General features: G+C 42.6%; 22 non-coding genes across 22 annotated transcripts; all 22 read left to right on the plus strand.

Annotated features, from left to right (window-relative positions):
* Window positions 1-454: 454 nt before the first annotated feature.
* Window positions 455-573, plus strand: LOC148315171 (5S ribosomal RNA). Its single transcript, XR_015840867.1, has one exon. It is a non-coding gene; the product is annotated as a 5S ribosomal RNA (ribosomal RNA).
* A 993-nt stretch (window positions 574-1566) lies between these two features.
* Window positions 1567-1685, plus strand: LOC148315172 (5S ribosomal RNA). The gene has a single exon (XR_015840868.1). It is a non-coding gene; the product is annotated as a 5S ribosomal RNA (ribosomal RNA).
* A 992-nt stretch (window positions 1686-2677) lies between these two features.
* LOC148315173 (5S ribosomal RNA) lies at window positions 2678-2796 on the plus strand. The gene has a single exon (XR_015841166.1). It is a non-coding gene; the product is annotated as a 5S ribosomal RNA (ribosomal RNA).
* Window positions 2797-3788: 992 nt separating this feature from the next.
* On the plus strand, window positions 3789-3907 carry LOC148315174 (5S ribosomal RNA). Its single transcript, XR_015840869.1, has one exon. It is a non-coding gene; the product is annotated as a 5S ribosomal RNA (ribosomal RNA).
* Window positions 3908-4900: 993 nt separating this feature from the next.
* On the plus strand, window positions 4901-5019 carry LOC148315175 (5S ribosomal RNA). Its single transcript, XR_015840870.1, has one exon. It is a non-coding gene; the product is annotated as a 5S ribosomal RNA (ribosomal RNA).
* A 993-nt stretch (window positions 5020-6012) lies between these two features.
* Window positions 6013-6131, plus strand: LOC148315176 (5S ribosomal RNA). The gene has a single exon (XR_015840872.1). It is a non-coding gene; the product is annotated as a 5S ribosomal RNA (ribosomal RNA).
* Window positions 6132-7124: 993 nt separating this feature from the next.
* LOC148315177 (5S ribosomal RNA) lies at window positions 7125-7243 on the plus strand. The gene has a single exon (XR_015840873.1). It is a non-coding gene; the product is annotated as a 5S ribosomal RNA (ribosomal RNA).
* Window positions 7244-8236: 993 nt separating this feature from the next.
* LOC148315178 (5S ribosomal RNA) lies at window positions 8237-8355 on the plus strand. The gene has a single exon (XR_015840874.1). It is a non-coding gene; the product is annotated as a 5S ribosomal RNA (ribosomal RNA).
* Window positions 8356-9348: 993 nt separating this feature from the next.
* Window positions 9349-9467, plus strand: LOC148315179 (5S ribosomal RNA). Its single transcript, XR_015840875.1, has one exon. It is a non-coding gene; the product is annotated as a 5S ribosomal RNA (ribosomal RNA).
* A 992-nt stretch (window positions 9468-10459) lies between these two features.
* On the plus strand, window positions 10460-10578 carry LOC148315180 (5S ribosomal RNA). Its single transcript, XR_015841167.1, has one exon. It is a non-coding gene; the product is annotated as a 5S ribosomal RNA (ribosomal RNA).
* Window positions 10579-11570: 992 nt separating this feature from the next.
* On the plus strand, window positions 11571-11689 carry LOC148315181 (5S ribosomal RNA). Its single transcript, XR_015840876.1, has one exon. It is a non-coding gene; the product is annotated as a 5S ribosomal RNA (ribosomal RNA).
* A 993-nt stretch (window positions 11690-12682) lies between these two features.
* Window positions 12683-12801, plus strand: LOC148315182 (5S ribosomal RNA). Its single transcript, XR_015840877.1, has one exon. It is a non-coding gene; the product is annotated as a 5S ribosomal RNA (ribosomal RNA).
* Window positions 12802-13794: 993 nt separating this feature from the next.
* Window positions 13795-13913, plus strand: LOC148315183 (5S ribosomal RNA). Its single transcript, XR_015840878.1, has one exon. It is a non-coding gene; the product is annotated as a 5S ribosomal RNA (ribosomal RNA).
* A 993-nt stretch (window positions 13914-14906) lies between these two features.
* LOC148315184 (5S ribosomal RNA) lies at window positions 14907-15025 on the plus strand. The gene has a single exon (XR_015840879.1). It is a non-coding gene; the product is annotated as a 5S ribosomal RNA (ribosomal RNA).
* A 993-nt stretch (window positions 15026-16018) lies between these two features.
* On the plus strand, window positions 16019-16137 carry LOC148315185 (5S ribosomal RNA). Its single transcript, XR_015840880.1, has one exon. It is a non-coding gene; the product is annotated as a 5S ribosomal RNA (ribosomal RNA).
* Window positions 16138-17131: 994 nt separating this feature from the next.
* Window positions 17132-17250, plus strand: LOC148315186 (5S ribosomal RNA). Its single transcript, XR_015840881.1, has one exon. It is a non-coding gene; the product is annotated as a 5S ribosomal RNA (ribosomal RNA).
* A 993-nt stretch (window positions 17251-18243) lies between these two features.
* LOC148315187 (5S ribosomal RNA) lies at window positions 18244-18362 on the plus strand. The gene has a single exon (XR_015840883.1). It is a non-coding gene; the product is annotated as a 5S ribosomal RNA (ribosomal RNA).
* A 992-nt stretch (window positions 18363-19354) lies between these two features.
* On the plus strand, window positions 19355-19473 carry LOC148315188 (5S ribosomal RNA). Its single transcript, XR_015840884.1, has one exon. It is a non-coding gene; the product is annotated as a 5S ribosomal RNA (ribosomal RNA).
* Window positions 19474-20467: 994 nt separating this feature from the next.
* LOC148315189 (5S ribosomal RNA) lies at window positions 20468-20586 on the plus strand. Its single transcript, XR_015840885.1, has one exon. It is a non-coding gene; the product is annotated as a 5S ribosomal RNA (ribosomal RNA).
* Window positions 20587-21578: 992 nt separating this feature from the next.
* On the plus strand, window positions 21579-21697 carry LOC148315190 (5S ribosomal RNA). The gene has a single exon (XR_015840886.1). It is a non-coding gene; the product is annotated as a 5S ribosomal RNA (ribosomal RNA).
* Window positions 21698-22689: 992 nt separating this feature from the next.
* LOC148315191 (5S ribosomal RNA) lies at window positions 22690-22808 on the plus strand. Its single transcript, XR_015840887.1, has one exon. It is a non-coding gene; the product is annotated as a 5S ribosomal RNA (ribosomal RNA).
* A 1000-nt stretch (window positions 22809-23808) lies between these two features.
* LOC148315192 (5S ribosomal RNA) lies at window positions 23809-23927 on the plus strand. Its single transcript, XR_015840888.1, has one exon. It is a non-coding gene; the product is annotated as a 5S ribosomal RNA (ribosomal RNA).
* The last annotated feature ends 465 nt before the right edge of the window (window positions 23928-24392 follow it).

Genomic DNA, 24392 nt, shown 5'->3' on the forward strand with positions numbered 1-24392 from the left:
GGGTGGATAGCAGTGAACGCCCCCCCAAGTTATTGGTGTATATATTGGTGGTACGGGGCTGGTATAATATTAGTGCCCCCATGTGGTCCGAATGTGTAGCTACGGAGCCACACACAAGTCTCCTGACACGCATTTGCAAATCAGCACACGCATTTGCGAGTCGTCCGCGGCAGGACTGTAGCAAACGTCACCTGTAAGAAAAGGTCCCGTTTTTACAGGTCGCCCATCTACGGATTTTTGTCCGCATTTAACCATGTGTATGTGCCAACAAATCATTGTACACATTTGCTGATATTTGTCATATATCTGTGACTTCAATCATGCATTGTAGATTGTTGTGACACATTTGTGACTGTGGTTATAGTTTCAGATTCTTGTTACGTATTTTTGGATTGAAGTATTTGCCACAATAAAGACAACATGTATAAAATGCAAAATTTTGAAAGGAATTCTCGCTTACGGCCATACTACCCTGAGAACGCCCGATCTCGTCCGATCTCGGAAGCTAAGCAGGGTCGGGCCTGGTTAGTACTTGGATGGGAGACCGCCTGGGAATACCAGGTGCTGTAAGCTTTTGCACCGCAAAAATAAAAAAAACTTTTGACAAATGTAAGCAAGTATGCGAGCTGCTTTTTTATAAATTCCCACATATTCGCCTGACAGGCTGAGAGCACAAAATGCCAACATTCAGCGTCCCCTGCCTTTGGGTGTTGCTACAGTCTCGCCGTGGACGACTCGCAAATGCGTGTGGCAATTTGCAAATGCGTGTCTGGAGACTTGAGTGTGGCTCCGGAGCTCCACATTAAGACCAAAAGGGGACTCTCGTAGTCTACAGGTGTAGCAGACAGATGACCCGATGCATTCCGGTTGGGTTGGTGCAGTGAGTGTTTACTAAATAAAAAGTTAATGAATCAATTTTAAAAAATGGTGTTTACTGAATGCAATAAAGGGAAGTATAGTTAATGTGGCAATTAGCAGGTGTGGAGAAGCTTCATTCATTTTTTTTAGCTTCACTGGTTATATCATTGGTTCTTATTTTATTAGTTCCACTTTATTCTTCCATTTATTCCAATTTAATTTAAATAATGTCAAATAAATGGTACATGACCATGGGTGGATAGCAGTGAACGCCCCCCCAAGTTATTGGTGTATATATTGGTGGTACGGGGCTGGTATAATATTAGTGCCCCCATGTGGTCCGAATGTGTAGCTACGGAGCCACACACAAGTCTCCTGACACGCATTTGCAAATCAGCACACGCATTTGCGAGTCGTCCGCGGCAGGACTGTAGCAAACGTCACCTGTAAGAAATGGTCCAGTTTTTACAGGTCGCCCATCCACGGATTTTTGTCCGCATTTAACCACGTGTATGTGCCAACAAATCATTGTACACATTTGCTGATATTTGTCATATATCTGTGACTTCAATCATGCATTGTAGATTGTTGTGACACATTTGTGACTGTGGTTATAGTTTCAGATTCTTGTTACGTATTTTTGGATTGAAGTATTTGCCAACAATAAAGACAAAATGTATAAAATGCAAAATTTTGAAAGGAATTCTCGCTTACGGCCATACTACCCTGAGAACGCCCGATCTCGTCCGATCTCGGAAGCTAAGCAGGGTCGGGCCTGGTTAGTACTTGGATGGGAGACCGCCTGGGAATACCAGGTGCTGTAAGCTTTTGCACCGCAAAAATAAAAAAAACTTTTGACAAATGTAAGCAAGTATGCGAGCTGCTTTTTTATAAATTCCCACATATTCGCCTGGCAGGCTGAGAGCACAAAATGCCAACATTCAGCGTCCCCTGCCTTTGGGTGTTGCTACAGTCTCGCCGTGGACGACTCGCAAATGCGTGTGGCAATTTGCAAATGCGTGTCTGGAGACTTGAGTGTGGCTCCGGAGCTCCACATTAAGACCAAAAGGGGACTCTCGTAGTCTACAGGTGTAGCAGACAGATGACCCGATGCAGTCCGGTTGGGTTGGTGCAGTGAGTGTTTACTAAATAAAAAGTTAATGAATCAATTTTAAAAAATGGTGTTTACTGAATGCAATAAAGGGAAGTATAGTTAATGTGGCAATTAGCAGATGTGGAGAAGCTTCATTCATTTTTTTTAGCTTCACTGGTTATATCATTGGTTCTTATTTTATTAGTTCCACTTTATTCTTCCATTTATTCCAATTTAATTTAAATAATGTCAAATAAATGGTACATGACCATGGGTGGATAGCAGTGAACGCCCCCCCAAGTTATTGGTGTATATATTGGTGGTACGGGGCTGGTATAATATTAGTGCCCCCATGTGGTCCGAATGTGTAGCTACGGAGCCACACACAAGTCTCCTGACACGCATTTGCAAATCAGCACACGCATTTGCGAGTCGTCCGCGGCAGGACTGTAGCAAACGTCACCTGTAAGAAAAGGTCCAGTTTTTACAGGTCGCCCATCCACGGATTTTTGTCCGCATTTAACCATGTGTATGTGCCAACAAATCATTGTACACATTTGCTGATATTTGTCATATATCTGTGACTTCAATCATGCATTGTAGATTGTTGTGACACATTTGTGACTGTGGTTATAGTTTCAGATTCTTGTTACGTATTTTTGGATTGAAGTATTTGCCACAATAAAGACAACATGTATAAAATGCAAAATTTTGAAAGGAATTCTCGCTTACGGCCATACTACCCTGAGAACGCCCGATCTCGTCCGATCTCGGAAGCTATGCAGGGTCGGGCCTGGTTAGTACTTGGATGGGAGACCGCCTGGGAATACCAGGTGCTGTAAGCTTTTGCACCGCAAAAATAAAAAAAACTTTTGACAAATGTAAGCAAGTATGCGAGCTGCTTTTTTATAAATTTCCACATATTCGCCTGACAGGCTGAGAGCACAAAATGCCAACATTCAGCGTCCCCTGCCTTTGGGTGTTGCTACAGTCTCGCCGTGGACGACTCGCAAATGCGTGTGGCAATTTGCAAATGCGTGTCTGGAGACTTGAGTGTGGCTCCGGAGCTCCACATTAAGACCAAAAGGGGACTCTCGTAGTCTACAGGTGTAGCAGACAGATGACCCGATGCATTCCGGTTGGGTTGGTGCAGTGAGTGTTTACTAAATAAAAAGTTAATGAATCAATTTTAAAAAATGGTGTTTACTGAATGCAATAAAGGGAAGTATAGTTAATGTGGCAATTAGCAGGTGTGGAGAAGCTTCATTCATTTTTTTTAGCTTCACTGGTTATATCATTGGTTCTTATTTTATTAGTTCCACTTTATTCTTCCATTTATTCCAATTTAATTTAAATAATGTCAAATAAATGGTACATGACCATGGGTGGATAGCAGTGAACGCCCCCCCAAGTTATTGGTGTATATATTGGTGGTACGGGGCTGGTATAATATTAGTGCCCCCATGTGGTCCGAATGTGTAGCTACGGAGCCACACACAAGTCTCCTGACACGCATTTGCAAATCAGCACACGCATTTGCGAGTCGTCCGCGGCAGGACTGTAGCAAACGTCACCTGTAAGAAAAGGTCCCGTTTTTACAGGTCGCCCATCTACGGATTTTTGTCCGCATTTAACCATGTGTATGTGCCAACAAATCATTGTACACATTTGCTGATATTTGTCATATATCTGTGACTTCAATCATGCATTGTAGATTGTTGTGACACATTTGTGACTGTGGTTATAGTTTCAGATTCTTGTTACGTATTTTTGGATTGAAGTATTTGCCACAATAAAGACAACATGTATAAAATGCAAAATTTTAAACGGAATTCTCGCTTACGGCCATACTACCCTGAGAACGCCCGATCTCGTCCGATCTCGGAAGCTAAGCAGGGTCGGGCCTGGTTAGTACTTGGATGGGAGACCGCCTGGGAATACCAGGTGCTGTAAGCTTTTGCACCGCAAAAATAAAAAAAACTTTTGACAAATGTAAGCAAGTATGCGAGCTGCTTTTTTATAAATTCCCACATATTCGCCTGGCAGGCTGAGAGCACAAAATGCCAACATTCAGCGTCCCCTGCCTTTGGGTGTTGCTACAGTCTCGCCGTGGACGACTCGCAAATGCGTGTGGCAATTTGCAAATGCGTGTCTGGAGACTTGAGTGTGGCTCCGGAGCTCCACATTAAGACCAAAAGGGGACTCTCGTAGTCTACAGGTGTAGCAGACAGATGACCCGATGCAGTCCGGTTGGGTTGGTGCAGTGAGTGTTTACTAAATAAAAAGTTAATGAATCAATTTTAAAAAATGGTGTTTACTGAATGCAATAAAGGGAAGTATAGTTAATGTGGCAATTAGCAGGTGTGGAGAAGCTTCATTCATTTTTTTTAGCTTCACTGGTTATATCATTGGTTCTTATTTTATTAGTTCCACTTTATTCTTCCATTTATTCCAATTTAATTTAAATAATGTCAAATAAATGGTACATGACCATGGGTGGATAGCAGTGAACGCCCCCCCAAGTTATTGGTGTATATATTGGTGGTACGGGGCTGGTATAATATTAGTGCCCCCATGTGGTCCGAATGTGTAGCTACGGAGCCACACACAAGTCTCCTGACACGCATTTGCAAATCAGCACACGCATTTGCGAGTCGTCCGCGGCAGGACTGTAGCAAACGTCACCTGTAAGAAAAGGTCCAGTTTTTACAGGTCGCCCATCCACGGATTTTTGTCCGCATTTAACCACGTGTATGTGCCAACAAATCATTGTACACATTTGCTGATATTTGTCATATATCTGTGACTTCAATCATGCATTGTAGATTGTTGTGACACATTTGTGACTGTGGTTATAGTTTCAGATTCTTGTTACGTATTTTTGGATTGAAGTATTTGCCAACAATAAAGACAAAATGTATAAAATGCAAAATTTTGAAAGGAATTCTCGCTTACGGCCATACTACCCTGAGAACGCCCGATCTCGTCCGATCTCGGAAGCTAAGCAGGGTCGGGCCTGGTTAGTACTTGGATGGGAGACCGCCTGGGAATACCAGGTGCTGTAAGCTTTTGCACCGCAAAAATAAAAAAAACTTTTGACAAATGTAAGCAAGTATGCGAGCTGCTTTTTTATAAATTCCCACATATTCGCCTGGCAGGCTGAGAGCACAAAATGCCAACATTCAGCGTCCCCTGCCTTTGGGTGTTGCTACAGTCTCGCCGTGGACGACTCGCAAATGCGTGTGGCAATTTGCAAATGCGTGTCTGGAGACTTGAGTGTGGCTCCGGAGCTCCACATTAAGACCAAAAGGGGACTCTCGTAGTCTACAGGTGTAGCAGACAGATGACCCGATGCATTCCGGTTGGGTTGGTGCAGTGAGTGTTTACTAAATAAAAAGTTAATGAATCAATTTTAAAAAATGGTGTTTACTGAATGCAATAAAGGGAAGTATAGTTAATGTGGCAATTAGCAGGTGTGGAGAAGCTTCATTCATTTTTTTTAGCTTCACTGGTTATATCATTGGTTCTTATTTTATTAGTTCCACTTTATTCTTCCATTTATTCCAATTTAATTTAAATAATGTCAAATAAATGGTACATGACCATGGGTGGATAGCAGTGAACGCCCCCCCAAGTTATTGGTGTATATATTGGTGGTACGGGGCTGGTATAATATTAGTGCCCCCATGTGGTCCGAATGTGTAGCTACGGAGCCACACACAAGTCTCCTGACACGCATTTGCAAATCAGCACACGCATTTGCGAGTCGTCCGCGGCAGGACTGTAGCAAACGTCACCTGTAAGAAAAGGTCCAGTTTTTACAGGTCGCCCATCCACGGATTTTTGTCCGCATTTAACCACGTGTATGTGCCAACAAATCATTGTACACATTTGCTGATATTTGTCATATATCTGTGACTTCAATCATGCATTGTAGATTGTTGTGACACATTTGTGACTGTGGTTATAGTTTCAGATTCTTGTTACGTATTTTTGGATTGAAGTATTTGCCAACAATAAAGACAAAATGTATAAAATGCAAAATTTTGAAAGGAATTCTCGCTTACGGCCATACTACCCTGAGAACGCCCGATCTCGTCCGATCTCGGAAGCTAAGCAGGGTCGGGCCTGGTTAGTACTTGGATGGGAGACCGCCTGGGAATACCAGGTGCTGTAAGCTTTTGCACCGCAAAAATAAAAAAAACTTTTGACAAATGTAAGCAAGTATGCGAGCTGCTTTTTTATAAATTCCCACATATTCGCCTGGCAGGCTGAGAGCACAAAATGCCAACATTCAGCGTCCCCTGCCTTTGGGTGTTGCTACAGTCTCGCCGTGGACGACTCGCAAATGCGTGTGGCAATTTGCAAATGCGTGTCTGGAGACTTGAGTGTGGCTCCGGAGCTCCACATTAAGACCAAAAGGGGACTCTCGTAGTCTACAGGTGTAGCAGACAGATGACCCGATGCAGTCCGGTTGGGTTGGTGCAGTGAGTGTTTACTAAATAAAAAGTTAATGAATCAATTTTAAAAAATGGTGTTTACTGAATGCAATAAAGGGAAGTATAGTTAATGTGGCAATTAGCAGGTGTGGAGAAGCTTCATTCATTTTTTTTAGCTTCACTGGTTATATCATTGGTTCTTATTTTATTAGTTCCACTTTATTCTTCCATTTATTCCAATTTAATTTAAATAATGTCAAATAAATGGTACATGACCATGGGTGGATAGCAGTGAACGCCCCCCCAAGTTATTGGTGTATATATTGGTGGTACGGGGCTGGTATAATATTAGTGCCCCCATGTGGTCCGAATGTGTAGCTACGGAGCCACACACAAGTCTCCTGACACGCATTTGCAAATCAGCACACGCATTTGCGAGTCGTCCGCGGCAGGACTGTAGCAAACGTCACCTGTAAGAAAAGGTCCAGTTTTTACAGGTCGCCCATCCACGGATTTTTGTCCGCATTTAACCACGTGTATGTGCCAACAAATCATTGTACACATTTGCTGATATTTGTCATATATCTGTGACTTCAATCATGCATTGTAGATTGTTGTGACACATTTGTGACTGTGGTTATAGTTTCAGATTCTTGTTACGTATTTTTGGATTGAAGTATTTGCCAACAATAAAGACAAAATGTATAAAATGCAAAATTTTGAAAGGAATTCTCGCTTACGGCCATACTACCCTGAGAACGCCCGATCTCGTCCGATCTCGGAAGCTAAGCAGGGTCGGGCCTGGTTAGTACTTGGATGGGAGACCGCCTGGGAATACCAGGTGCTGTAAGCTTTTGCACCGCAAAAATAAAAAAAACTTTTGACAAATGTAAGCAAGTATGCGAGCTGCTTTTTTATAAATTCCCACATATTCGCCTGGCAGGCTGAGAGCACAAAATGCCAACATTCAGCGTCCCCTGCCTTTGGGTGTTGCTACAGTCTCGCCGTGGACGACTCGCAAATGCGTGTGGCAATTTGCAAATGCGTGTCTGGAGACTTGAGTGTGGCTCCGGAGCTCCACATTAAGACCAAAAGGGGACTCTCGTAGTCTACAGGTGTAGCAGACAGATGACCCGATGCATTCCGGTTGGGTTGGTGCAGTGAGTGTTTACTAAATAAAAAGTTAATGAATCAATTTTAAAAAATGGTGTTTACTGAATGCAATAAAGGGAAGTATAGTTAATGTGGCAATTAGCAGGTGTGGAGAAGCTTCATTCATTTTTTTTAGCTTCACTGGTTATATCATTGGTTCTTATTTTATTAGTTCCACTTTATTCTTCCATTTATTCCAATTTAATTTAAATAATGTCAAATAAATGGTACATGACCATGGGTGGATAGCAGTGAACGCCCCCCCAAGTTATTGGTGTATATATTGGTGGTACGGGGCTGGTATAATATTAGTGCCCCCATGTGGTCCGAATGTGTAGCTACGGAGCCACACACAAGTCTCCTGACACGCATTTGCAAATCAGCACACGCATTTGCGAGTCGTCCGCGGCAGGACTGTAGCAAACGTCACCTGTAAGAAAAGGTCCAGTTTTTACAGGTCGCCCATCCACGGATTTTTGTCCGCATTTAACCACGTGTATGTGCCAACAAATCATTGTACACATTTGCTGATATTTGTCATATATCTGTGACTTCAATCATGCATTGTAGATTGTTGTGACACATTTGTGACTGTGGTTATAGTTTCAGATTCTTGTTACGTATTTTTGGATTGAAGTATTTGCCAACAATAAAGACAAAATGTATAAAATGCAAAATTTTGAAAGGAATTCTCGCTTACGGCCATACTACCCTGAGAACGCCCGATCTCGTCCGATCTCGGAAGCTAAGCAGGGTCGGGCCTGGTTAGTACTTGGATGGGAGACCGCCTGGGAATACCAGGTGCTGTAAGCTTTTGCACCGCAAAAATAAAAAAAACTTTTGACAAATGTAAGCAAGTATGCGAGCTGCTTTTTTATAAATTCCCACATATTCGCCTGGCAGGCTGAGAGCACAAAATGCCAACATTCAGCGTCCCCTGCCTTTGGGTGTTGCTACAGTCTCGCCGTGGACGACTCGCAAATGCGTGTGGCAATTTGCAAATGCGTGTCTGGAGACTTGAGTGTGGCTCCGGAGCTCCACATTAAGACCAAAAGGGGACTCTCGTAGTCTACAGGTGTAGCAGACAGATGACCCGATGCAGTCCGGTTGGGTTGGTGCAGTGAGTGTTTACTAAATAAAAAGTTAATGAATCAATTTTAAAAAATGGTGTTTACTGAATGCAATAAAGGGAAGTATAGTTAATGTGGCAATTAGCAGGTGTGGAGAAGCTTCATTCATTTTTTTTAGCTTCACTGGTTATATCATTGGTTCTTATTTTATTAGTTCCACTTTATTCTTCCATTTATTCCAATTTAATTTAAATAATGTCAAATAAATGGTACATGACCATGGGTGGATAGCAGTGAACGCCCCCCCAAGTTATTGGTGTATATATTGGTGGTACGGGGCTGGTATAATATTAGTGCCCCCATGTGGTCCGAATGTGTAGCTACGGAGCCACACACAAGTCTCCTGACACGCATTTGCAAATCAGCACACGCATTTGCGAGTCGTCCGCGGCAGGACTGTAGCAAACGTCACCTGTAAGAAAAGGTCCAGTTTTTACAGGTCGCCCATCCACGGATTTTTGTCCGCATTTAACCACGTGTATGTGCCAACAAATCATTGTACACATTTGCTGATATTTGTCATATATCTGTGACTTCAATCATGCATTGTAGATTGTTGTGACACATTTGTGACTGTGGTTATAGTTTCAGATTCTTGTTACGTATTTTTGGATTGAAGTATTTGCCAACAATAAAGACAAAATGTATAAAATGCAAAATTTTGAAAGGAATTCTCGCTTACGGCCATACTACCCTGAGAACGCCCGATCTCGTCCGATCTCGGAAGCTAAGCAGGGTCGGGCCTGGTTAGTACTTGGATGGGAGACCGCCTGGGAATACCAGGTGCTGTAAGCTTTTGCACCGCAAAAATAAAAAAAACTTTTGACAAATGTAAGCAAGTATGCGAGCTGCTTTTTTATAAATTCCCACATATTCGCCTGGCAGGCTGAGAGCACAAAATGCCAACATTCAGCGTCCCCTGCCTTTGGGTGTTGCTACAGTCTCGCCGTGGACGACTCGCAAATGCGTGTGGCAATTTGCAAATGCGTGTCTGGAGACTTGAGTGTGGCTCCGGAGCTCCACATTAAGACCAAAAGGGGACTCTCGTAGTCTACAGGTGTAGCAGACAGATGACCCGATGCAGTCCGGTTGGGTTGGTGCAGTGAGTGTTTACTAAATAAAAAGTTAATGAATCAATTTTAAAAAATGGTGTTTACTGAATGCAATAAAGGGAAGTATAGTTAATGTGGCAATTAGCAGATGTGGAGAAGCTTCATTCATTTTTTTTAGCTTCACTGGTTATATCATTGGTTCTTATTTTATTAGTTCCACTTTATTCTTCCATTTATTCCAATTTAATTTAAATAATGTCAAATAAATGGTACATGACCATGGGTGGATAGCAGTGAACGCCCCCCCAAGTTATTGGTGTATATATTGGTGGTACGGGGCTGGTATAATATTAGTGCCCCCATGTGGTCCGAATGTGTAGCTACGGAGCCACACACAAGTCTCCTGACACGCATTTGCAAATCAGCACACGCATTTGCGAGTCGTCCGCGGCAGGACTGTAGCAAACGTCACCTGTAAGAAAAGGTCCAGTTTTTACAGGTCGCCCATCCACGGATTTTTGTCCGCATTTAACCATGTGTATGTGCCAACAAATCATTGTACACATTTGCTGATATTTGTCATATATCTGTGACTTCAATCATGCATTGTAGATTGTTGTGACACATTTGTGACTGTGGTTATAGTTTCAGATTCTTGTTACGTATTTTTGGATTGAAGTATTTGCCACAATAAAGACAACATGTATAAAATGCAAAATTTTGAAAGGAATTCTCGCTTACGGCCATACTACCCTGAGAACGCCCGATCTCGTCCGATCTCGGAAGCTATGCAGGGTCGGGCCTGGTTAGTACTTGGATGGGAGACCGCCTGGGAATACCAGGTGCTGTAAGCTTTTGCACCGCAAAAATAAAAAAAACTTTTGACAAATGTAAGCAAGTATGCGAGCTGCTTTTTTATAAATTTCCACATATTCGCCTGACAGGCTGAGAGCACAAAATGCCAACATTCAGCGTCCCCTGCCTTTGGGTGTTGCTACAGTCTCGCCGTGGACGACTCGCAAATGCGTGTGGCAATTTGCAAATGCGTGTCTGGAGACTTGAGTGTGGCTCCGGAGCTCCACATTAAGACCAAAAGGGGACTCTCGTAGTCTACAGGTGTAGCAGACAGATGACCCGATGCATTCCGGTTGGGTTGGTGCAGTGAGTGTTTACTAAATAAAAAGTTAATGAATCAATTTTAAAAAATGGTGTTTACTGAATGCAATAAAGGGAAGTATAGTTAATGTGGCAATTAGCAGGTGTGGAGAAGCTTCATTCATTTTTTTTAGCTTCACTGGTTATATCATTGGTTCTTATTTTATTAGTTCCACTTTATTCTTCCATTTATTCCAATTTAATTTAAATAATGTCAAATAAATGGTACATGACCATGGGTGGATAGCAGTGAACGCCCCCCCAAGTTATTGGTGTATATATTGGTGGTACGGGGCTGGTATAATATTAGTGCCCCCATGTGGTCCGAATGTGTAGCTACGGAGCCACACACAAGTCTCCTGACACGCATTTGCAAATCAGCACACGCATTTGCGAGTCGTCCGCGGCAGGACTGTAGCAAACGTCACCTGTAAGAAAAGGTCCCGTTTTTACAGGTCGCCCATCTACGGATTTTTGTCCGCATTTAACCATGTGTATGTGCCAACAAATCATTGTACACATTTGCTGATATTTGTCATATATCTGTGACTTCAATCATGCATTGTAGATTGTTGTGACACATTTGTGACTGTGGTTATAGTTTCAGATTCTTGTTACGTATTTTTGGATTGAAGTATTTGCCACAATAAAGACAACATGTATAAAATGCAAAATTTTAAACGGAATTCTCGCTTACGGCCATACTACCCTGAGAACGCCCGATCTCGTCCGATCTCGGAAGCTAAGCAGGGTCGGGCCTGGTTAGTACTTGGATGGGAGACCGCCTGGGAATACCAGGTGCTGTAAGCTTTTGCACCGCAAAAATAAAAAAAACTTTTGACAAATGTAAGCAAGTATGCGAGCTGCTTTTTTATAAATTCCCACATATTCGCCTGGCAGGCTGAGAGCACAAAATGCCAACATTCAGCGTCCCCTGCCTTTGGGTGTTGCTACAGTCTCGCCGTGGACGACTCGCAAATGCGTGTGGCAATTTGCAAATGCGTGTCTGGAGACTTGAGTGTGGCTCCGGAGCTCCACATTAAGACCAAAAGGGGACTCTCGTAGTCTACAGGTGTAGCAGACAGATGACCCGATGCAGTCCGGTTGGGTTGGTGCAGTGAGTGTTTACTAAATAAAAAGTTAATGAATCAATTTTAAAAAATGGTGTTTACTGAATGCAATAAAGGGAAGTATAGTTAATGTGGCAATTAGCAGGTGTGGAGAAGCTTCATTCATTTTTTTTAGCTTCACTGGTTATATCATTGGTTCTTATTTTATTAGTTCCACTTTATTCTTCCATTTATTCCAATTTAATTTAAATAATGTCAAATAAATGGTACATGACCATGGGTGGATAGCAGTGAACGCCCCCCCAAGTTATTGGTGTATATATTGGTGGTACGGGGCTGGTATAATATTAGTGCCCCCATGTGGTCCGAATGTGTAGCTACGGAGCCACACACAAGTCTCCTGACACGCATTTGCAAATCAGCACACGCATTTGCGAGTCGTCCGCGGCAGGACTGTAGCAAACGTCACCTGTAAGAAAAGGTCCAGTTTTTACAGGTCGCCCATCCACGGATTTTTGTCCGCATTTAACCACGTGTATGTGCCAACAAATCATTGTACACATTTGCTGATATTTGTCATATATCTGTGACTTCAATCATGCATTGTAGATTGTTGTGACACATTTGTGACTGTGGTTATAGTTTCAGATTCTTGTTACGTATTTTTGGATTGAAGTATTTGCCAACAATAAAGACAAAATGTATAAAATGCAAAATTTTGAAAGGAATTCTCGCTTACGGCCATACTACCCTGAGAACGCCCGATCTCGTCCGATCTCGGAAGCTAAGCAGGGTCGGGCCTGGTTAGTACTTGGATGGGAGACCGCCTGGGAATACCAGGTGCTGTAAGCTTTTGCACCGCAAAAATAAAAAAAACTTTTGACAAATGTAAGCAAGTATGCGAGCTGCTTTTTTATAAATTCCCACATATTCGCCTGGCAGGCTGAGAGCACAAAATGCCAACATTCAGCGTCCCCTGCCTTTGGGTGTTGCTACAGTCTCGCCGTGGACGACTCGCAAATGCGTGTGGCAATTTGCAAATGCGTGTCTGGAGACTTGAGTGTGGCTCCGGAGCTCCACATTAAGACCAAAAGGGGACTCTCGTAGTCTACAGGTGTAGCAGACAGATGACCCGATGCATTCCGGTTGGGTTGGTGCAGTGAGTGTTTACTAAATAAAAAGTTAATGAATCAATTTTAAAAAATGGTGTTTACTGAATGCAATAAAGGGAAGTATAGTTAATGTGGCAATTAGCAGGTGTGGAGAAGCTTCATTCATTTTTTTTAGCTTCACTGGTTATATCATTGGTTCTTATTTTATTAGTTCCACTTTATTCTTCCATTTATTCCAATTTAATTTAAATAATGTCAAATAAATGGTACATGACCATGGGTGGATAGCAGTGAACGCCCCCCCAAGTTATTGGTGTATATATTGGTGGTACGGGGCTGGTATAATATTAGTGCCCCCATGTGGTCCGAATGTGTAGCTACGGAGCCACACACAAGTCTCCTGACACGCATTTGCAAATCAGCACACGCATTTGCGAGTCGTCCGCGGCAGGACTGTAGCAAACGTCACCTGTAAGAAAAGGTCCAGTTTTTACAGGTCGCCCATCCACGGATTTTTGTCCGCATTTAACCACGTGTATGTGCCAACAAATCATTGTACACATTTGCTGATATTTGTCATATATCTGTGACTTCAATCATGCATTGTAGATTGTTGTGACACATTTGTGACTGTGGTTATAGTTTCAGATTCTTGTTACGTATTTTTGGATTGAAGTATTTGCCAACAATAAAGACAAAATGTATAAAATGCAAAATTTTGAAAGGAATTCTCGCTTACGGCCATACTACCCTGAGAACGCCCGATCTCGTCCGATCTCGGAAGCTAAGCAGGGTCGGGCCTGGTTAGTACTTGGATGGGAGACCGCCTGGGAATACCAGGTGCTGTAAGCTTTTGCACCGCAAAAATAAAAAAAACTTTTGACAAATGTAAGCAAGTATGCGAGCTGCTTTTTTATAAATTCCCACATATTCGCCTGGCAGGCTGAGAGCACAAAATGCCAACATTCAGCGTCCCCTGCCTTTGGGTGTTGCTACAGTCTCGCCGTGGACGACTCGCAAATGCGTGTGGCAATTTGCAAATGCGTGTCTGGAGACTTGAGTGTGGCTCCGGAGCTCCACATTAAGACCAAAAGGGGACTCTCGTAGTCTACAGGTGTAGCAGACAGATGACCCGATGCAGTCCGGTTGGGTTGGTGCAGTGAGTGTTTACTAAATAAAAAGTTAATGAATCAATTTTAAAAAATGGTGTTTACTGAATGCAATAAAGGGAAGTATAGTTAATGTGGCAATTAGCAGGTGTGGAGAAGCTTCATTCATTTTTTTTAGCTTCACTGGTTATATCATTGGTTCTTATTTTATTAGTTCCACTTTATTCTTCCATTTATTCCAATTTAATTTAAATAATGTCAAATAAATGGTACATGACCATGGGTGGATAGCAGTGAACGCCCCCCCAAGTTATTGGTGTATATATTGGTGGTACGGGGCTGGTATAATATTAGTGCCCCCATGTGGTCCGAATGTGTAGCTACGGAGCCACACACAAGTCTCCTGACACGCATTTGCAAATCAGCACACGCATTTGCGAGTCGTCCGCGGCAGGACTGTAGCAAACGTCACCTGTAAGAAAAGGTCCAGTTTTTACAGGTCGCCCATCCACGGATTTTTGTCCGCATTTAACCACGTGTATGTGCCAACAAATCATTGTACACATTTGCTGATATTTGTCATATATCTGTGACTTCAATCATGCATTGTAGATTGTTGTGACACATTTGTGACTGTGGTTATAGTTTCAGATTCTTGTTACGTATTTTTGGATTGAAGTATTTGCCAACAATAAAGACAAAATGTATAAAATGCAAAATTTTGAAAGGAATTCTCGCTTACGGCCATACTACCCTGAGAACGCCCGATCTCGTCCGATCTCGGAAGCTAAGCAGGGTCGGGCCTGGTTAGTACTTGGATGGGAGACCGCCTGGGAATACCAGGTGCTGTAAGCTTTTGCACCGCAAAAATAAAAAAAACTTTTGACAAATGTAAGCAAGTATGCGAGCTGCTTTTTTATAAATTCCCACATATTCGCCTGGCAGGCTGAGAGCACAAAATGCCAACATTCAGCGTCCCCTGCCTTTGGGTGTTGCTACAGTCTCGCCGTGGACGACTCGCAAATGCGTGTGGCAATTTGCAAATGCGTGTCTGGAGACTTGAGTGTGGCTCCGGAGCTCCACATTAAGACCAAAAGGGGACTCTCGTAGTCTACAGGTGTAGCAGACAGATGACCCGATGCATTCCGGTTGGGTTGGTGCAGTGAGTGTTTACTAAATAAAAAGTTAATGAATCAATTTTAAAAAATGGTGTTTACTGAATGCAATAAAGGGAAGTATAGTTAATGTGGCAATTAGCAGGTGTGGAGAAGCTTCATTCATTTTTTTTAGCTTCACTGGTTATATCATTGGTTCTTATTTTATTAGTTCCACTTTATTCTTCCATTTATTCCAATTTAATTTAAATAATGTCAAATAAATGGTACATGACCATGGGTGGATAGCAGTGAACGCCCCCCCAAGTTATTGGTGTATATATTGGTGGTACGGGGCTGGTATAATATTAGTGCCCCCATGTGGTCCGAATGTGTAGCTACGGAGCCACACACAAGTCTCCTGACACGCATTTGCAAATCAGCACACGCATTTGCGAGTCGTCCGCGGCAGGACTGTAGCAAACGTCACCTGTAAGAAAAGGTCCAGTTTTTACAGGTCGCCCATCCACGGATTTTTGTCCGCATTTAACCACGTGTATGTGCCAACAAATCATTGTACACATTTGCTGATATTTGTCATATATCTGTGACTTCAATCATGCATTGTAGATTGTTGTGACACATTTGTGACTGTGGTTATAGTTTCAGATTCTTGTTACGTATTTTTGGATTGAAGTATTTGCCAACAATAAAGACAAAATGTATAAAATGCAAAATTTTGAAAGGAATTCTCGCTTACGGCCATACTACCCTGAGAACGCCCGATCTCGTCCGATCTCGGAAGCTAAGCAGGGTCGGGCCTGGTTAGTACTTGGATGGGAGACCGCCTGGGAATACCAGGTGCTGTAAGCTTTTGCACCGCAAAAATAAAAAAAACTTTTGACAAATGTAAGCAAGTATGCGAGCTGCTTTTTTATAAATTCCCACATATTCGCCTGGCAGGCTGAGAGCACAAAATGCCAACATTCAGCGTCCCCTGCCTTTGGGTGTTGCTACAGTCTCGCCGTGGACGACTCGCAAATGCGTGTGGCAATTTGCAAATGCGTGTCTGGAGACTTGAGTGTGGCTCCGGAGCTCCACATTAAGACCAAAAGGGGACTCTCGTAGTCTACAGGTGTAGCAGACAGATGACCCGATGCAGTCCGGTTGGGTTGGTGCAGTGAGTGTTTACTAAATAAAAAGTTAATGAATCAATTTTAAAAAATGGTGTTTACTGAATGCAATAAAGGGAAGTATAGTTAATGTGGCAATTAGCAGGTGTGGAGAAGCTTCATTCATTTTTTTTTAGCTTCACTGGTTATATCATTGGTTCTTATTTTATTAGTTCCACTTTATTCTTCCATTTATTCCAATTTAATTTAAATAATGTCAAATAAATGGTACATGACCATGGGTGGATAGCAGTGAACGCCCCCCCAAGTTATTGGTGTATATATTGGTGGTACGGGGCTGGTATAATATTAGTGCCCCCATGTGGTCCGAATGTGTAGCTACGGAGCCACACACAAGTCTCCTGACACGCATTTGCAAATCAGCACACGCATTTGCGAGTCGTCCGCGGCAGGACTGTAGCAAACGTCACCTGTAAGAAAAGGTCCAGTTTTTACAGGTCGCCCATCCACGGATTTTTGTCCGCATTTAACCACGTGTATGTGCCAACAAATCATTGTACACATTTGCTGATATTTGTCATATATCTGTGACTTCAATCATGCATTGTAGATTGTTGTGACACATTTGTGACTGTGGTTATAGTTTCAGATTCTTGTTACGTATTTTTGGATTGAAGTATTTGCCAACAATAAAGACAAAATGTATAAAATGCAAAATTTTGAAAGGAATTCTCGCTTACGGCCATACTACCCTGAGAACGCCCGATCTCGTCCGATCTCGGAAGCTAAGCAGGGTCGGGCCTGGTTAGTACTTGGATGGGAGACCGCCTGGGAATACCAGGTGCTGTAAGCTTTTGCACCGCAAAAATAAAAAAAACTTTTGACAAATGTAAGCAAGTATGCGAGCTGCTTTTTTATAAATTCCCACATATTCGCCTGGCAGGCTGAGAGCACAAAATGCCAACATTCAGCGTCCCCTGCCTTTGGGTGTTGCTACAGTCTCGCCGTGGACGACTCGCAAATGCGTGTGGCAATTTGCAAATGCGTGTCTGGAGACTTGAGTGTGGCTCCGGAGCTCCACATTAAGACCAAAAGGGGACTCTCGTAGTCTACAGGTGTAGCAGACAGATGACCCGATGCAGTCCGGTTGGGTTGGTGCAGTGAGTGTTTACTAAATAAAAAGTTAATGAATCAATTTTAAAAAATGGTGTTTACTGAATGCAATAAAGGGAAGTATAGTTAATGTGGCAATTAGCAGGTGTGGAGAAGCTTCATTCATTTTTTTTAGCTTCACTGGTTATATCATTGGTTCTTATTTTATTAGTTCCACTTTATTCTTCCATTTATTCCAATTTAATTTAAATAATGTCAAATAAATGGTACATGACCATGGGTGGATAGCAGTGAACGCCCCCCCAAGTTATTGGTGTATATATTGGTGGTACGGGGCTGGTATAATATTAGTGCCCCCATGTGGTCCGAATGTGTAGCTACGGAGCCACACACAAGTCTCCTGACACGCATTTGCAAATCAGCACACGCATTTGCGAGTCGTCCGCGGCAGGACTGTAGCAAACGTCACCTGTAAGAAAAGGTCCAGTTTTTACAGGTCGCCCATCCACGGATTTTTGTCCGCATTTAACCACGTGTATGTGCCAACAAATCATTGTACACATTTGCTGATATTTGTCATATATCTGTGACTTCAATCATGCATTGTAGATTGTTGTGACACATTTGTGACTGTGGTTATAGTTTCAGATTCTTGTTACGTATTTTTGGATTGAAGTATTTGCCAACAATAAAGACAAAATGTATAAAATGCAAAATTTTGAAAGGAATTCTCGCTTACGGCCATACTACCCTGAGAACGCCCGATCTCGTCCGATCTCGGAAGCTAAGCAGGGTCGGGCCTGGTTAGTACTTGGATGGGAGACCGCCTGGGAATACCAGGTGCTGTAAGCTTTTGCACCGCAAAAATAAAAAAAACTTTTGACAAATGTAAGCAAGTATGCGAGCTGCTTTTTTATAAATTCCCACATATTCGCCTGGCAGGCTGAGAGCACAAAATGCCAACATTCAGCGTCCCCTGCCTTTGGGTGTTGCTACAGTCTCGCCGTGGACGACTCGCAAATGCGTGTGGCAATTTGCAAATGCGTGTCTGGAGACTTGAGTGTGGCTCCGGAGCTCCACATTAAGACCAAAAGGGGACTCTCGTAGTCTACAGGTGTAGCAGACAGATGACCCGATGCAGTCCGGTTGGGTTGGTGCAGTGAGTGTTTACTAAATAAAAAGTTAATGAATCAATTTTAAAAAATGGTGTTTACTGAATGCAATAAAGGGAAGTATAGTTAATGTGGCAATTAGCAGGTGTGGATAAGCTTCATTCATTTTTTTTAGCTTCACTGGTTATATCATTGGTTCTTATTTTATTAGTTCCACTTTATTCTTCCATTTATTCCAATTTAATTTAAATAATGTCAAATAAATGGTACATGACCATGGGTGGATAGCAGTGAACGCCCCCCCAAGTTATTGGTGTATATATTGGTGGTACGGGGCTGGTATAATATTAGTGCCCCCATGTGGTCCGAATGTGTAGCTACGGAGCCACACACAAGTCTCCTGACACGCATGTGCAAATCAGCACACGCATTTGCGAGTCGTCCGCGGCAGGACTGTAGCAAACGTCACCTGTAAGAAAAGGTCCCGTTTTTACAGGTCGCCCATCTACGGATTTTTGTCCGCATTTAACCATGTGTATGTGCCAACAAATCATTGTACACATTTGCTGATATTTGTCATATATCTGTGACTTCAATCATGCATTGTAGATTGTTGTGACACATTTGTGACTGTGGTTATAGTTTCAGATTCTTGTTACGTATTTTTGGATTGAAGTATTTGCCACAATAAAGACAACATGTATAAAATGCAAAATTTTAAAAGGAATTCTCGCTTACGGCCATACTACCCTGAGAACGCCCGATCTCGTCCGATCTCGGAAGCTAAGCAGGGTCGGGCCTGGTTAGTACTTGGATGGGAGACCGCCTGGGAATACCAGGTGCTGTAAGCTTTTGCACCGCAAAAATAAAAAAAACTTTTGACAAATGTAAGCAAGTATGCGAGCTGCTTTTTTATAAATTCCCACATATTCGCCTGACAGGCTGAGAGCACAAAATGCCAACATTCAGCGTCCCCTGCCTTTGGGTGTTGCTACAGTCTCGCCGTGGACGACTCGCAAATGCGTGTGGCAATTTGCAAATGCGTGTCTGGAGACTTGAGTGTGGCTCCGGAGCTCCACATTAAGACCAAAAGGGGACTCTCGTAGTCTACAGGTGTAGCAGACATATGACCCGATGCAGTCCGGTTGGGTTGGTGCAGTGAGTGTTTACTAAATAAAAAGTTAATGAATCAATTTTAAAAAATGGTGTTTACTGAATGCAATAAAGGGAAGTATAGTTAATGTGGCAATTAGCAGGTGTGGAGAAGCTTCATTCATTTTTTTTAGCTTCACTGGTTATATATCATTGGTTCTTATTTTATTAGTTCCACTTTATTCTTCCATTTATTCCAATTTAATTTAAATAATGTCAAATAAATGGTACATGACCATGGGTGGATAGCAGTGAACGCCCCCCCAAGTTATTGGTGTATATTTTGGTGGTACGGGGCTGGTATAATATTAGTGCCCCCATGTGGTCCGAATGTGTAGCTACGGAGCCACACACAAGTCTCCTGACACGCATTTGCAAATCAGCACACGCATTTGCGAGTCGTCCGCGGCAGGACTGTAGCAAACGTCACCTGTAAGAAAAGGTCCAGTTTTTACAGGTCGCCCATCCACGGATTTTTGTCCGCATTTAACCATGTGTATGTGCCAACAAATCATTGTACACATTTGCTGATATTTGTCATATATCTGTGACTTCAATCATGCATTGTAGATTGTTGTGACACATTTGTGACTGTGGTTATAGTTTCAGATTCTTGTTACGTATTTTTGGATTGAAGTATTTGCCACAATAAAGACAACATGTATAAAATGCAAAATTTTGAAAGGAATTCTCGCTTACGGCCATACTACCCTGAGAACGCCCGATCTCGTCCGATCTCGGAAGCTAAGCAGGGTCGGGCCTGGTTAGTACTTGGATGGGAGACCGCCTGGGAATACCAGGTGCTGTAAGCTTTTGCACCGCAAAAATAAAAAAAACTTTTGACAAATGTAAGCAAGTATGCGAGCTGCTTTTTTATAAATTCCCACATATTCGCCTGGCAGGCTGAGAGCACAAAATGCCAACATTCAGCGTCCCCTGCCTTTGGGTGTTGCTACAGTCTCGCCGTGGACGACTCGCAAATGCGTGTGGCAATTTGCAAATGCGTGTCTGGAGACTTGAGTGTGGCTCCGGAGCTCCACATTAAGACCAAAAGGGGACTCTCGTAGTCTACAGGTGTAGCAGACAGATGACCCGATGCAGTCCGGTTGGGTTGGTGCAGTGAGTGTTTACTAAATAAAAAGTTAATGAATCAATTTTAAAAAATGGTGTTTACTGAATGCAATAAAGGGAAGTATAGTTAATGTGGCAATTAGCAGGTGTGGAGAAGCTTCATTCATTTTTTTTAGCTTCACTGGTTATATCATTGGTTCTTATTTTATTAGTTCCACTTTATTCTTCCATTTATTCCAATTTAATTTAAATAATGTCAAATAAATGGTACATGACCATGGGTGGATAGCAGTGAACGCCCCCCCAAGTTATTGGTGTATATATTGGTGGTACGGGGCTGGTATAATATTAGTGCCCCCATGTGGTCCGAATGTGTAGCTACGGAGCCACACACAAGTCTCCTGACACGCATTTGCAAATCAGCACACGCATTTGCGAGTCGTCCGCGGCAGGACTGTAGCAAACGTCACCTGTAAGAAAAGGTCCAGTTTTTACAGGTCGCCCATCCACGGATTTTTGTCCGCATTTAACCACGTGTATGTGCCAACAAATCATTGTACACATTTGCTGATATTTGTCATATATCTGTGACTTCAATCATGCATTGTAGATTGTTGTGACACATTTGTGACTGTGGTTATAGTTTCAGATTCTTGTTACGTATTTTTGGATTGAAGTATTTGCCACAATAAAGACAAAATGTATAAAATGCAAAATTTTGAAAGGAATTCTCGCTTACGGCCATACTACCCTGAGAACGCCCGATCTCGTCCGATCTCGGAAGCTAAGCAGGGTCGGGCCTGGTTAGTACTTGGATGGGAGACCGCCTGGGAATACCAGGTGCTGTAAGCTTTTGCACCGCAAAAATAAAAAAAACTTTTGACAAATGTAAGCAAGTATGCGAGCTGCTTTTTTATAAATTCCCACATATTCGCCTGGCAGGCTGAGAGCACAAAATGCCAACATTCAGCGTCCCCTGCCTTTGGGTGTTGCTACAGTCTCGCCGTGGACGACTCGCAAATGCGTGTGGCAATTTGCAAATGCGTGTCTGGAGACTTGAGTGTGGCTCCGGAGCTCCACATTAAGACCAAAAGGGGACTCTCGTAGTCTACAGGTGTAGCAGACAGATGACCCGATGCAGTCCGGTTGGGTTGGTGCAGTGAGTGTTTACTAAATAAAAAGTTAATGAATCAATTTTAAAAAATGGTGTTTACTGAATGCAATAAAGGGAAATATAGTTAATGTAGCAATTAGCAGGTGTGGAGAAGCTTCATTCATTTTTTTTAGCTTCACTGGTTATATCATTGGTTCTTATTTTATTAGTTCCACTTTATTCTTCCATTTATTCCAATTTAATTTAAATAATGTCAAATAAATGGTACATGACCATGGGTGGATAGCAGTGAACGCCCCCCCAAGTTATTGGTGTATATATTGGTGGTACGGGGCTGGTATAATATTAGTGCCCCCATGTGGTCCGAATGTGTAGCTACGGAGCCACACACAAGTCTCCTGACACGCATTTGCAAATCAGCACACGCATTTGCGAGTCGTCCGCGGCAGGACTGTAGCAAACGTCACCTGTAAGAAAAGGTCCAGTTTTTACAGGTCGCCCATCCACGGATTTTTGTCCGCATTTAACCACGTGTATGTGCCAACAAATCATTGTACACATTTGCTGATATTTGTCATATATCTGTGACTTCAATCATGCATTGTAGATTGTTGTGACACATTTGTGACTGTGGTTATAGTTTCAGATTCTTGTTACGTGTTTTTGGATTGAAGTATTTGCCACAATAAAGACAACATGAATAAAATGCAAAATTTTGAAAGGAATTCTCGCTTACGGCCATACTACCCTGAGAACGCCCGATCTCGTCCGATCTCGGAAGCTAAGCAGGGTCGGGCCTGGTTAGTACTTGGATGGGAGACCGCCTGGGAATACCAGGTGCTGTAAGCTTTTGCACCGCAAAAAATAAATAAATAAAAAAAACTTTGACAATTCTAAGCAAGTATGCGAGCTGCTTTTTTATAAATTTCCACATATTCGCCTGACAGGCTGAGAGCACAAAATGCCAACATTCAGCGTCCCCTGCCTTTGGGTGTTGCTACAGTCTCGCCGTGGACGACTCGCAAATGCGTGTGGCAATTTGCAAATGCGTGTCTGGAGACTTGAGTGTGGCTCCGGAGCTCCACATTAAGACCAAAAGGGGACTCTCGTAGTCTACAGGTGTAGCAGACAGATGACCCGATGCAGTCCGGTTGGGTTGGTGCAGTGAGTGTTTACTAAATAAAAAGTTAATGAATCAATTTTAAAAAATGGTGTTTACTGAATGCAATAAAGGGAAATATAGTTAATGTAGCAATTAGCAGGTGTGGAGAAGCTTCATTCATTTTTTTTAGCTTCACTGGTTATATCATTGGTTCTTATTTTATTAGTTCCACTTTATTCTTCCATTTATTCCAATTTAATTTAAATAATGTCAAATAAATGATACATAACCATGGGTGGATAGCAGTGAACGCCCCCCCAAGTTATTGGTGTATATATTGGTGGTACGGGGCTGGTATAATATTAGTGCCCCCATGTGGTCCGAATGTGTAGCTACGGAGCCACACACAAGTCTCCTGACACGCATTTGCAAATCAGCACACGCATTTGCGAGTCGTCCGCGGCAGGACTGTAGCAAACGTCACCTGTAAGAAAAGGTCCCGTTTTTACAGGTCGCCCATCTACGGATTTTTGTCCGCATTTAACCATGTGTATGTGCCAACAAATCATTGTACACATTTGCTGATATTTGTCATATATCTGTGACTTCAATCATGCATTGTAGATTGTTGTGACACATTTGTGACTGTGGTTATAGTTTCAGATTCTTGTTACGTGTTTTTGGATTGAAGTATTTGCCACAATAAAGACAACATGTATAAAATGCAAAATTTTGAAAGGAATTCTCGCTTACGGCCATACTACCCTGAGAACGCCCGATCTCGTCCGATCTCGGAAGCTAAGCAGGGTCGGGCCTGGTTAGTACTTGGATGGGAGACCGCCTGGGAATACCAGGTGCTGTAAGCTTTTGCACCGCAAAAATAAAAAAAACTTTTGACAAATGTAAGCAAGTATACGCGAGCTGCTTTTTTATAAATTTCCACATATTCGCCTGACAGGCTGAGAGCACAAAATGCCAACATTCAGCGTCCCCTGCCTTTGGGTGTTGCTACAGTCTCGCCGTGGACGACTCGCAAATGCGTGTGGCAATTTGCAAATGCGTGTCTGGAGACTTGAGTGTGGCTCCGGAGCTCCACATTAAGACCAAAAGGGGACTCTCGTAGTCTACAGGTGTAGCAGACAGATGACCCGATGCAGTCCGGTTGGGTTGGTGCAGTGAGTGTTTACTAAATAAAAAGTTAATGAATCAATTTAAAAAAATGGTGTTTACTGAATGCAATAAAGGGAAGTATAGTTAATGTGGCAATTAGCAGGTGTGGAGAAGCTTCATTCATTTTTTTTAGCTTCACTGGTTATATCATTGGTTCTTAT

The sequence above is a fragment of the Idiotropiscis lumnitzeri genome, unplaced genomic scaffold (assembly GCF_059441095.1).
Source record: "Idiotropiscis lumnitzeri isolate Australia: NSW breed Sydney's pygmy pipehorse unplaced genomic scaffold, RoL_Ilum_1.0 HiC_scaffold_114, whole genome shotgun sequence".
NCBI lineage: Eukaryota > Metazoa > Chordata > Actinopteri > Syngnathiformes > Syngnathidae > Idiotropiscis > Idiotropiscis lumnitzeri.